The 9,469-nt window shown below is 39.6% G+C and overlaps 1 non-coding gene across 1 annotated transcript; it reads left to right on the forward strand.

Moving 5' to 3' along the window:
• The first annotated feature begins 316 nt into the window (after positions 1–316).
• Positions 317–458, forward strand: LOC121149509. The gene has a single exon (XR_005882671.1). It is a non-coding gene; the product is annotated as a U4 spliceosomal RNA (small nuclear RNA).
• The last annotated feature ends 9,011 nt before the right edge of the window (positions 459–9,469 follow it).

Below are 9,469 nucleotides of genomic sequence, written 5' to 3' on the forward strand. Positions count from 1 at the left end.
ACAATGAAAAAGATAAATCTCTGTTTCCCCAAAATATAGAGGGGGACGTATCTCACCAAAGGATATCCACTTTTTTTATTTATCCAATGTCTAAAGATCACCAGAAGAACAGGATGAGTAACAGAATTCCACAGAATTCCACATATAGATTCCTCAGCAGGAATTTAGATTAACTCGAAACAGTATGAACAGGCATTCAGCAGAGTTTAAGCCTCCACTTTAGATGCCCATGTCCTATGTAGGATGGGGTTTGAGTCTCACCTTTGCCTCTGATCCAGCTTCCTGCTCATGCACACCTTGAAAGTTAGCAGGTGACAGCTTTGCACAGTGGCAATATTGTAGCCAATGAGGTTTATCTGAGGTGCAATTATTGCTAATTAAAAGTAGGTGAAGGCCCAAGTAGTTGTGTCCCTGCCACCCACATGGAAGATCTAGATTAAGTTCTGGGACCATGACTGCAGACTAGTCCAGTTTTGGCTGTTACAGGCATCTGGGATTGACATAGTGGATGGAAGATCTCTGTCAATCTCTGCCTTTCAAACAAAATAAAAAATAAATTGCAAAAAACAACATCAGTTTCTATAAGATAGCCAGAAACAGAACAGAAACAAGTCACTAGCACTGCATGCCAGAAGCTTCTACTTGAATAAGAGAGCAAAACATTGATTAAAAAAAATGCTATATGGTTATTCATGAGAATGCTCGGGATGAGATTTTAGCCAGCTGTTTATATTGTGATTGGGATGTTGTCTGTTTTGATTGTTTGGTGCCCATGGCACAGCATTTGATGAATATTTTTAATAACACTCCTGATGCTATTGCAATGATTGAGTATAACTGAATGTCCAGCTTCCTAGGAGAACTGCAGGAAATACAGCTTTAACTGAAAATGCAAAGTAATACAGCTTTAACTGAAAATGCAAAGTGTGGAACAGCAATAAAGGAAAAAAGAAAAATAAACTGTAGTCAAATCATGAAGTGCATTTAATGTTTTGGGGGTGGTAAATGAGAAATTATCAAAGGAGTTTTAATCAAGAAGGCTGTCGTTGTGGTTGAGCTTTTGAAGATATTATTCAACCTGCCTCTGAGGGGCTGAATGGACACTAACAGTCAATTTCCAGGATCCAGAGAACAAAAAAGCAAAATTAAACATGATATGGGTAGAGAAAAACAAACAAATACTAGCAAGGCAAAATCAAAGTATTTTGTAATTTTGAAATGTAAACAAGGAGGCAGGCCATCTTCAAGGACAACCTTGGTTTGGTAAGGATAGTTGGTACTGACAACATAGTCTATCCAAGTTTTGGCCACACTGCAAGGCAGAGAAACAGCAATGTCAGCTGAATTGTAGCTTTCATAACCTAGGATGGCAAGATTTATTAGAATGGTGCTCATGCTGGATTTGACAAGGAAAACCTCCATTTAGGGAAATGGAGCAAATTATTCCCTCTCCATCAGTCTCCACTGCCACAAAAATCTCAGACTTAGAGATCACAGCTGCTGTAAAAGAGAAGTGTTGGCTGAAGGAGGTCTCTTTTACCTGAAGGACATAGAGGTCTCTTTGGCATAAGTTGGGAGGATTGGGAAATAGAAAGAAACTGAAATCCAAAACTCATTAGGAAGAACAGAAGCTAATCTGTCTTTATCAAATAAAGAAACTGAATTTTACAATAATCTAAGACAGTCTGCATGTCATGAACAAGCAATTGACACTAATAGCAAACTATACCTTTAAACAATTAAAATCTGGAATTAAAAATTCTCAGATGGGATTGTGGGAATTCAACCAAAAAACAGTCTTTGGGGAAGGGTCAGCAAATTATCTTAGATATTTAAATAAATACCAATGTTTCCCAAGAATTGTTTTCTCTTGACCATGTCAATCCTAAAGCTGTCTAAGAAGCATCTATAATGGAATGGGGTTTTATGTTCTAATTTTGGAAATATCCCTTAAAAATCTAATTTGCAAGGACTGGCATTTTGATAAGACACTGGTATCTCACTGAGGGACAGTTGAGCCCTGGCTGCACTGCTTCTACTCCAGCTCCCTGTTAACAATCCGGGGAAGCCGGCAGAAGATGACTTGGGTACTTGTGTAACTGAAATTCACATGGAAGACCTGAATGGAGTTTCAGTTTGGCTTCAATTTGGTCCAGTCTTAGTCACTGATGCTATTTGATGAATGAATAAGAGGATGAAAGATATCTATCTCTTTTTCTCTCTCTTCCGCCCATTTCCCTCTCACTGCTTCTAATTCCTAATTTTTAAAATTAATATACAATTCCTATTTCTATGTTAAATTATTTGCTCATTACTCTGAGTCAAGATCAAAACAAGAATATTGGTCTATGTCTGGCTTACTTCAGATACATAATGATCTGAAGTTCCATCCACTTGATTTAACTATAATGATTTCATTTTTTGTGACTGAGTAATGTTCTATTTTATATTACATTTTCTTCACCCATTCATTGATAAACAACTAAGCTGACTACAAATCTAGGCTGAGATAGTGCTGCACTGAATATGGAAATGCAGTTTTCATTTCCTTTAGATATATACCCAGAAATGGAATAACTGGGTCCTACAACAGATCTGTCTTCAGTTTCTTAAAGAATATCCATACTATTTTCCATAAGAGTTTTACAATTTAAATTTCCACCAATAGTGCATGCCTTTTCACCACATCTTCACTAGTATGTTTTACTTGTTGACTTTTTGGCTACAACCTTTCTAACTGGAGATGATACTTCATTATGGTTTTAATTTTCATTTCCGTGATGGCTAGTAACACCAAGCATTTTTCTCATACTTATTGGCCATTTATATTTTTCTTCAGAAAATTATTGAGCCTTCTTAACTACATTTTTTCATTATTACTGGATTTTTTCTCTTTCACAATGTAAATCTTAGTTTGATACAATCCTATTTGTCTATTTTTCCCTCTTGTACTTTTGCAATCTTAAACACACAAAATTTCTGCTTATCCAGTGTCTGAAAGTATTTTCTCTATTTTCTTGCAGTTGTTTCACAGCTTCAGTTTTTAAATTCAAGTCTCTCATGTATTTTGAGCTGATTTTTGCATAGGGCAAGAGTTATGAGGGATCAGTTTCAATGTTCAATATAGACAGATGCAGATGTAGGTATAGATATAGATATAGATGGGATATAGGTATAGATATAGATGGGATATAGATATAGATAGAATATAGATATAGATATAGATATAGATATAGATATAGATATAGATATAGATATAGATATAGAAATAGATATAGATGCCTAGCAGTATGACGCCTCCACGTTTTCTTTCTTTCTGTTCAATATTGACTTCAACTATTTGTGGTCTTTGCGCTTAAACTGCAGAAATTGTTTCTCTAGTTCTAAAATGAATTTCATTGGTAATTTGGAAGGGATTAAATTGAGTTTATAAATTACATTGAGTAAGATTAGTATTACAACAATATTAATTCTTCCAATCCATGAACATGGGAGATTATTTCCATTTTTTGTGTATGTGTGTGTGTTCTTCAATTTCACTACTAGATGTTTTATAATTTTCTTTGTAGATGTCCTTAATATCATTTATTACACTTATTCCAGGAAATTTTAACAACTATTATGAATGAGATTTCTCTTACTATTTCTATTCACTAAGTACACTCTGTGGGCCCAGTGCAGTAGTCTAGGGGGATCCCACATAGGCTCTGGTTCTAATCCCAGCATCACTGCTTCCCATCCAGCTCTCTGCTCATGGCTTGGGAAAGCAACTGAGGGCAGTCCAAAGCCTTGGGACCCTGCATCCATGTGGGAACCCAGAAGAGGCTTCAGGCTTCTGCTTCAGTTGAGCTCCAGCAACTGTCATTAGTTGGGGAGTAATTCATCAGAAGGAAGATCTTCCTCTCAGTCTCTCCTCCTCTCTGTATATCTGACTTTCCAATAAAACTTTAAAAAAAAAATACATTTTTTGTTCTCCTGAGTGAATATTAGGAAATAGAGATCAAAAGGTAAATCAAACTATTGCTTGAAATTAATGAAAACAAAAACACAATATATCCAAACTTAGAGGACTCAGCAAAAGCAGTGATAAAAGTTTATAGTAACTATTGTTTATATTTAAAAAACTGGAAAGGTATCAAATAAATGATATAATAATGTATCACAGATACTGAGACCTGGCCTCAGGATATACATCAAGCCTACATAACAATTGTGATAGTCCAGGACAAGATTAGATTTTCCCATCAGTATTCAGACCTCTATCAATATCAGGCCAATCTAGTGCCTGTGAGTACTGGCCTAGGGATAGAACCCTTACAGTTTTATCTGATACAGTCATCTCACTAAGTGAGATGACTAAGTGAAAGACTTAGCAAAGCCCTAAGTTCATAATCGCATCGTTCTCTTCAGCATTCTACTGTCTACTTGAGACTGGGGGAGAAGTGGTAGCGGCAGTTCCTAAGATTACCAGGTCAACACTAGCTGGGTTATACTTGAGTCTCATCGTCACAGGACCCTACCCAGTCCAGGATGTTTAACAGGCCTGCTTGATGCCGAGAGTGATACAGGTCAAAACAAGACTTTCCTACCAGGATGCAGGTCTCTATCTGATACCAGCACAGATGTATCAGCTGTGCTCCTGAGCACTTCTCTAGGCATAGAGGCCTTGGAGCTTTATTTGGTGCTGGGTCTTACTGCATCAGACCTCACAGAGTATGATGGCAGTACCTGGACACCTGGACAAGAAATAATCACAAGCTCATTCTATAGGTTCAGGCCTAAGTGTAGAGCCCCATGACCCTGAATGATTCTATTTTATGGCAGGTAGTAGGTTTTCAGTCTGATGTCTGGTATTCATTCCCTCTCCGATCTTTCAACCAAAAGAAAAATATCTTTGAGCTATACTTCTCGGTACAAAAAAGTTTTCGCTGTCCCTGCTTCCTTTCCCCTACAACTAATTTTGAGAATTATAAGAATTCTAAATTTTTATTTGACACTCTGCTATCTCTCCACATCATCCAAACCATAGACCCTAATAAATTTGCATTATTTATGCTAATAAAGCACCTGCGCTGTTTTTAAATCATTATTTCCCTAGCCACACCTATCCTATTAAACTAAATTCTCTCTCTGAAAATAGATCATTTCTGAATTTACGTTGTATTCCTAGATCTAGTAAAATGCCTGCATCAGTAAACATTTGTTGAATGAGTGAATTAATTAGTGAACTCAGAATAAGATGTAGCTTCCATCATTTTGTGCAACTGAGAAAATTCTGGGAAAATAGATTTTGGAGTCACACAATCATAATGTAAATTTTCAGCTTTAACATGCCTAAGTTGGGGTTGCCATGGTGGTTTAACAGGTTAATCTTCTACCTTGCTGTGCCGACATCCCATACGGGCTTTGGTTCTAGTCTCAGCTGCTCCACTTCCTACCCAGATCCTTTTTATGGCCTGGAAAAGCAGTAGAGAATGGCTCAAGTCCTTGGTCCCTGCACCAATGTGGGAGACCCAGAAGAGACTTCTGGCTCCTGGCTCCTGGCTCCTGGCTCCTGGCTCCTGGCTCCTGGCTTCTGGCTCCTGGCTTGTAATCAGCTGAGCTTCAGCCACTATGGCCATTTAGGGACTGAACCAACAGACAGAAGATCTCTCTTCGTCTGTCTTTCCTTCTCCCTATACATCTGCCTTAAAACAAAAACAAATAAATCCTTAAAAACAGAAAAAAAATCAAATATAAAAAATGCCTAAGTTGAATGCCCTTGGTAAATCTCCTCAAATTTCATTTTTTCATTCGGTATAAATACTACCATTTTGTCCCATTTTGAGATGACTAGACTTAAAAAAAAAATCTAAAGAGAAAAGAGACAGAAGACAATTAACGTCTAGCAAGGGCTTAAATAAATATTACTCATTAATATTATTATCTTCTTCCTTTACCAATTCCATTCCCTCCGATGATAGCCTTCTTTTGCTTTTTAAACTAGCTATCTCCTCATCTTATTTTGAACCTTTTTTACGATTTATTTTATGTTTCTTGGGAAGACAAATTCATAAAAAGAAGAAGAAAGAGAAAAAGATGTTCTGTCCACTGGTTCACTCCCCAAACAATGGCCAGAGCTGAGCTGATTCAAAGTCAGGAGCCAGGACCTTCTTCCGGATCTCCCACGTGGGTGCGAGATCCCAAGGTTTTGGGCCGTGCTCGACTGCTTTCCCAGGCCAGAAGCAGGGAGCTGGATGGGAAGTGGAGAAGTTGGGACACAAACTGGTGCTCACATGGAATATCAGCACATGCAAGGCAAGGATTCAGCCACTAGGCCATTGCACCTGGCCCATCTTCTTTTGAAAACTAAGTTATTATTTATGATAGGAATAAATATACAACCTCTCCCTGGGATTAAAGTGGTACTCTTACTTTTCACTCTTCTCAAAGTACCTTACTTTTACTATTTCTCCCACAATACAGCCAAGAGTGTGTTTGTTGTCCAACTTTAGCATTAGCCTGAGTTTATTTAAAACAGAAGTTACGCATTTTACCCCCAGAACATAGCAGCCTACAAGGCAGGTATTTTGTGGAAAAAGAATAAAGGAAAGAGGAAGGAAGGAAAGAAGGAAGGGAGGAAGGAAAAAAGGGAGAGAGGAAATAAAGAAGTAAGAAAGGAAAGAAAGGGAAAAGAGAAATCACTCTAAAAAATATTGCCTAATACAGTGCCAAGAATATAGCAGGCATGAAAATATTTCCTGGTGATTCAGTGCTATCAAATGAGTGATTTACTGTGCACTGTAATTTGTATTTGAGATAGATCAAATCATTCCCAGATTAAGTTAGATTATGTCAGCTAGAACAGAAAAATTAAATGACAAATTATGTTCAATTTGGTCTGCATCAAAGGGATGTGTATAACTCTAGCAATAAGACCTTTTACGAACAAGATCTTCTAAATTCTAGAACAAACAGAGAAGGCTAGCTAAGTCAACACCAAGTAAAACAGAACTTGATGGCAACCTCTTTCAGCCTTAGTTGCTGTATCTTCCCTGGCTTTCTTGGCATGTTCAAAGTTTGCTTCTTTATTCTCCTTCCTAATTAACATAAAGGCATTAAGAATATGAACCCTTGTCTTAATTTTCACACCTCACTTGTAGGAAACTTGCAAAAGAAAGCATATTTTGGAGTAGTAATTTAAGGTTTGAGTTGTACTTTCAGAAGAAAAACTACATGAAAACATGTACTTTTCTCTCCTGAAAACAGCATGGAATCCTGAGATAATAGTTTAAAATATTTACTTATGATTTGAAAGGCAGACAGACTCTTAATCATAGTATGGATTAATTATAGCAATATAAGCCTAATTATCACTGCAATAATAAATTGCTAATTTGCAAGATGAATTATCTTGTTTCAGTTCTCAACTTAAAAGAGTTCTTCACATTATTGTATGAATTCTTGGTTTAAATTACTATTCTTCTGGATCCTGTCCACCAATAACTAGTCATTAAATTTTTTATTTCTTTCTCTACTATAAATTTAATACCTCAAAGTTGAAAATAGAAAATCCGCAAAACCAGCGTATTAGCTCTTTCAATTTGCATTATTCATTAGGCTTCAGCTTTCATTATCTGTTCACAAAGTCTTATATTTATTTCAGATAGTTTCTAATATTTGTGGATTTTTTTTCATTTTATTCTCTTTTCAATATTGTCTGCACCACTGAGAAGGATGCACACCTGCCTAGGCCCCCATCTAAGGTGGAGAGGGTCAGGCAGAGAGGAAGGTGGGTAAGACAAATGATTCAGTTGTTTTGTTTTTTCTCTCTCCTGTGTCTCTAAGGAAGGAAGAGGAGGACAATGCTGCTTGCTGTTAAACTACACCAGTACCAAGGATGGGGGACAGTCCTTTGAGGACATCTTGGAGATCCCAATGTGGGTGAGAGTCTTCTGAAGTTGTTACCTGAATGGCTTTGGTTCTTTTGAGATGTTGTTGGTTTCACTGCTGCAGTTGAAGAAAATGTTCCCAGGCCTATTGGTAGACAAATTCCACCTCGGTGCATCCACAAATCCAGGAACATACTATTTATCTTGGCCAGGAAAACTGTTCAATGTGTTCTGCTGTCCATCCTCTGATGAGCAGTCAATACCCCCTGCTGGCCTAGACAAACTGGCTATCCTGTCCACCTTGTGCATCTGGGCATCAGGCCCAGTCATGACACATACATTCCAAAGCTGGAACACATCTCCTACACATTTTCCCTGTAGCTGGAGTTTGAGTCCAGCAATCTAGTTGAAGAGTCCCCCAAGAAACCTTGCCTGGAGTGACCTCAGACCTGATTCGTGTGCACAAGCTACTGTAACTTGCAGCAACACATACCAGTGTCAGTAGCTGCAACACATACCAGTGGCTGCAAACTCCTTGGTCAATTCTACCCCAGCGCAGTCTGTCACATGAATTGGTGGGTGCTGCAGCCCAATCCAACCAGCCCACCACAGACCCAATCCTCATGCATACCAGTGGATGCCACAGACTACTCAGAGCGACTCCCTAGAGCCCCCCAGGCAAACCCTAACCCCAGTTTTGGCACTTGTCCGCATCTGCTTTGGCCTAGTCTGACCCAGTCTATATCCCACCCAGCTTTCATACACATCCGTGAGTACTGCAGCCCGACCCACACTCAGATCCATTCCTCTCATATGCTGACAGGTGCTGTCTTGCCCAGCCTGGACTACCCCCAGCCCTGGTTCTCATGCTCACCAGCAATAGGTACAGCCTAGCAGAGGGGGTGCCCACATGTTATCAGCTACAGATCTTTCACTTACCAGGATATACTGTGGTCCAGTCTGACATGACTCACACTCAATCCTGGCACTTGCCAGTTAATGCTGCAGCCTAGACTGGCTGGCCTGAACCCATTCTGGCTCTTTCCCATGCCAACTCCTAGTACCAGCTCTCTCGCCACCAGTGGGGACAGTGGCCCAGTCAGGGAGTCCCCAAAATTCCCTCACCAAACCTACTTCCAGTCCCAGTTCTCAGCCCACTCACAGAAGCAGCAGTGCAGTGATGGAATCTGGAGATTTCCCTAATAGGCCTGCTCTCAGCCCTGGGTCTTCTGCATGCCAGTGAGTGCTGCAGAAAAGTCTGAGATAGCCTACCCTCCATCTTGGCATTTGGCAGCAGGTCCTGCAGCCTGCTTTAGCCCAGCTTGCACCCAATCTAACTCTTGCCCACAGGTGCAGCAGCCTAGTCCAGCTTGGCCCATCCTAGCCCCGGGCCTCATGTGAACTAGAGGGGCTTGTGATCCAACCTGGCCTGGTCCGCACCCCATCCTGGCTCTCACTCATGCCAGTGTGTTCTATGGACAAACCCTGCGCAGCCTGCCCAAAGACCTAGCAAAAACATATGCCAATGGGTGCTGCTGACTGACCTGCTCACAACCCCAGCTCTTGTGTTCACCAGTGGGAGCTGCAGGCTAGCACAG

This window comes from Ochotona curzoniae, unplaced genomic scaffold (genome assembly GCF_017591425.1).
Source record: "Ochotona curzoniae isolate NIBS_2020 unplaced genomic scaffold, NIBS_Ocur_1.0 scaffold_4701, whole genome shotgun sequence".
Classification (NCBI taxonomy): domain Eukaryota; kingdom Metazoa; phylum Chordata; class Mammalia; order Lagomorpha; family Ochotonidae; genus Ochotona; species Ochotona curzoniae.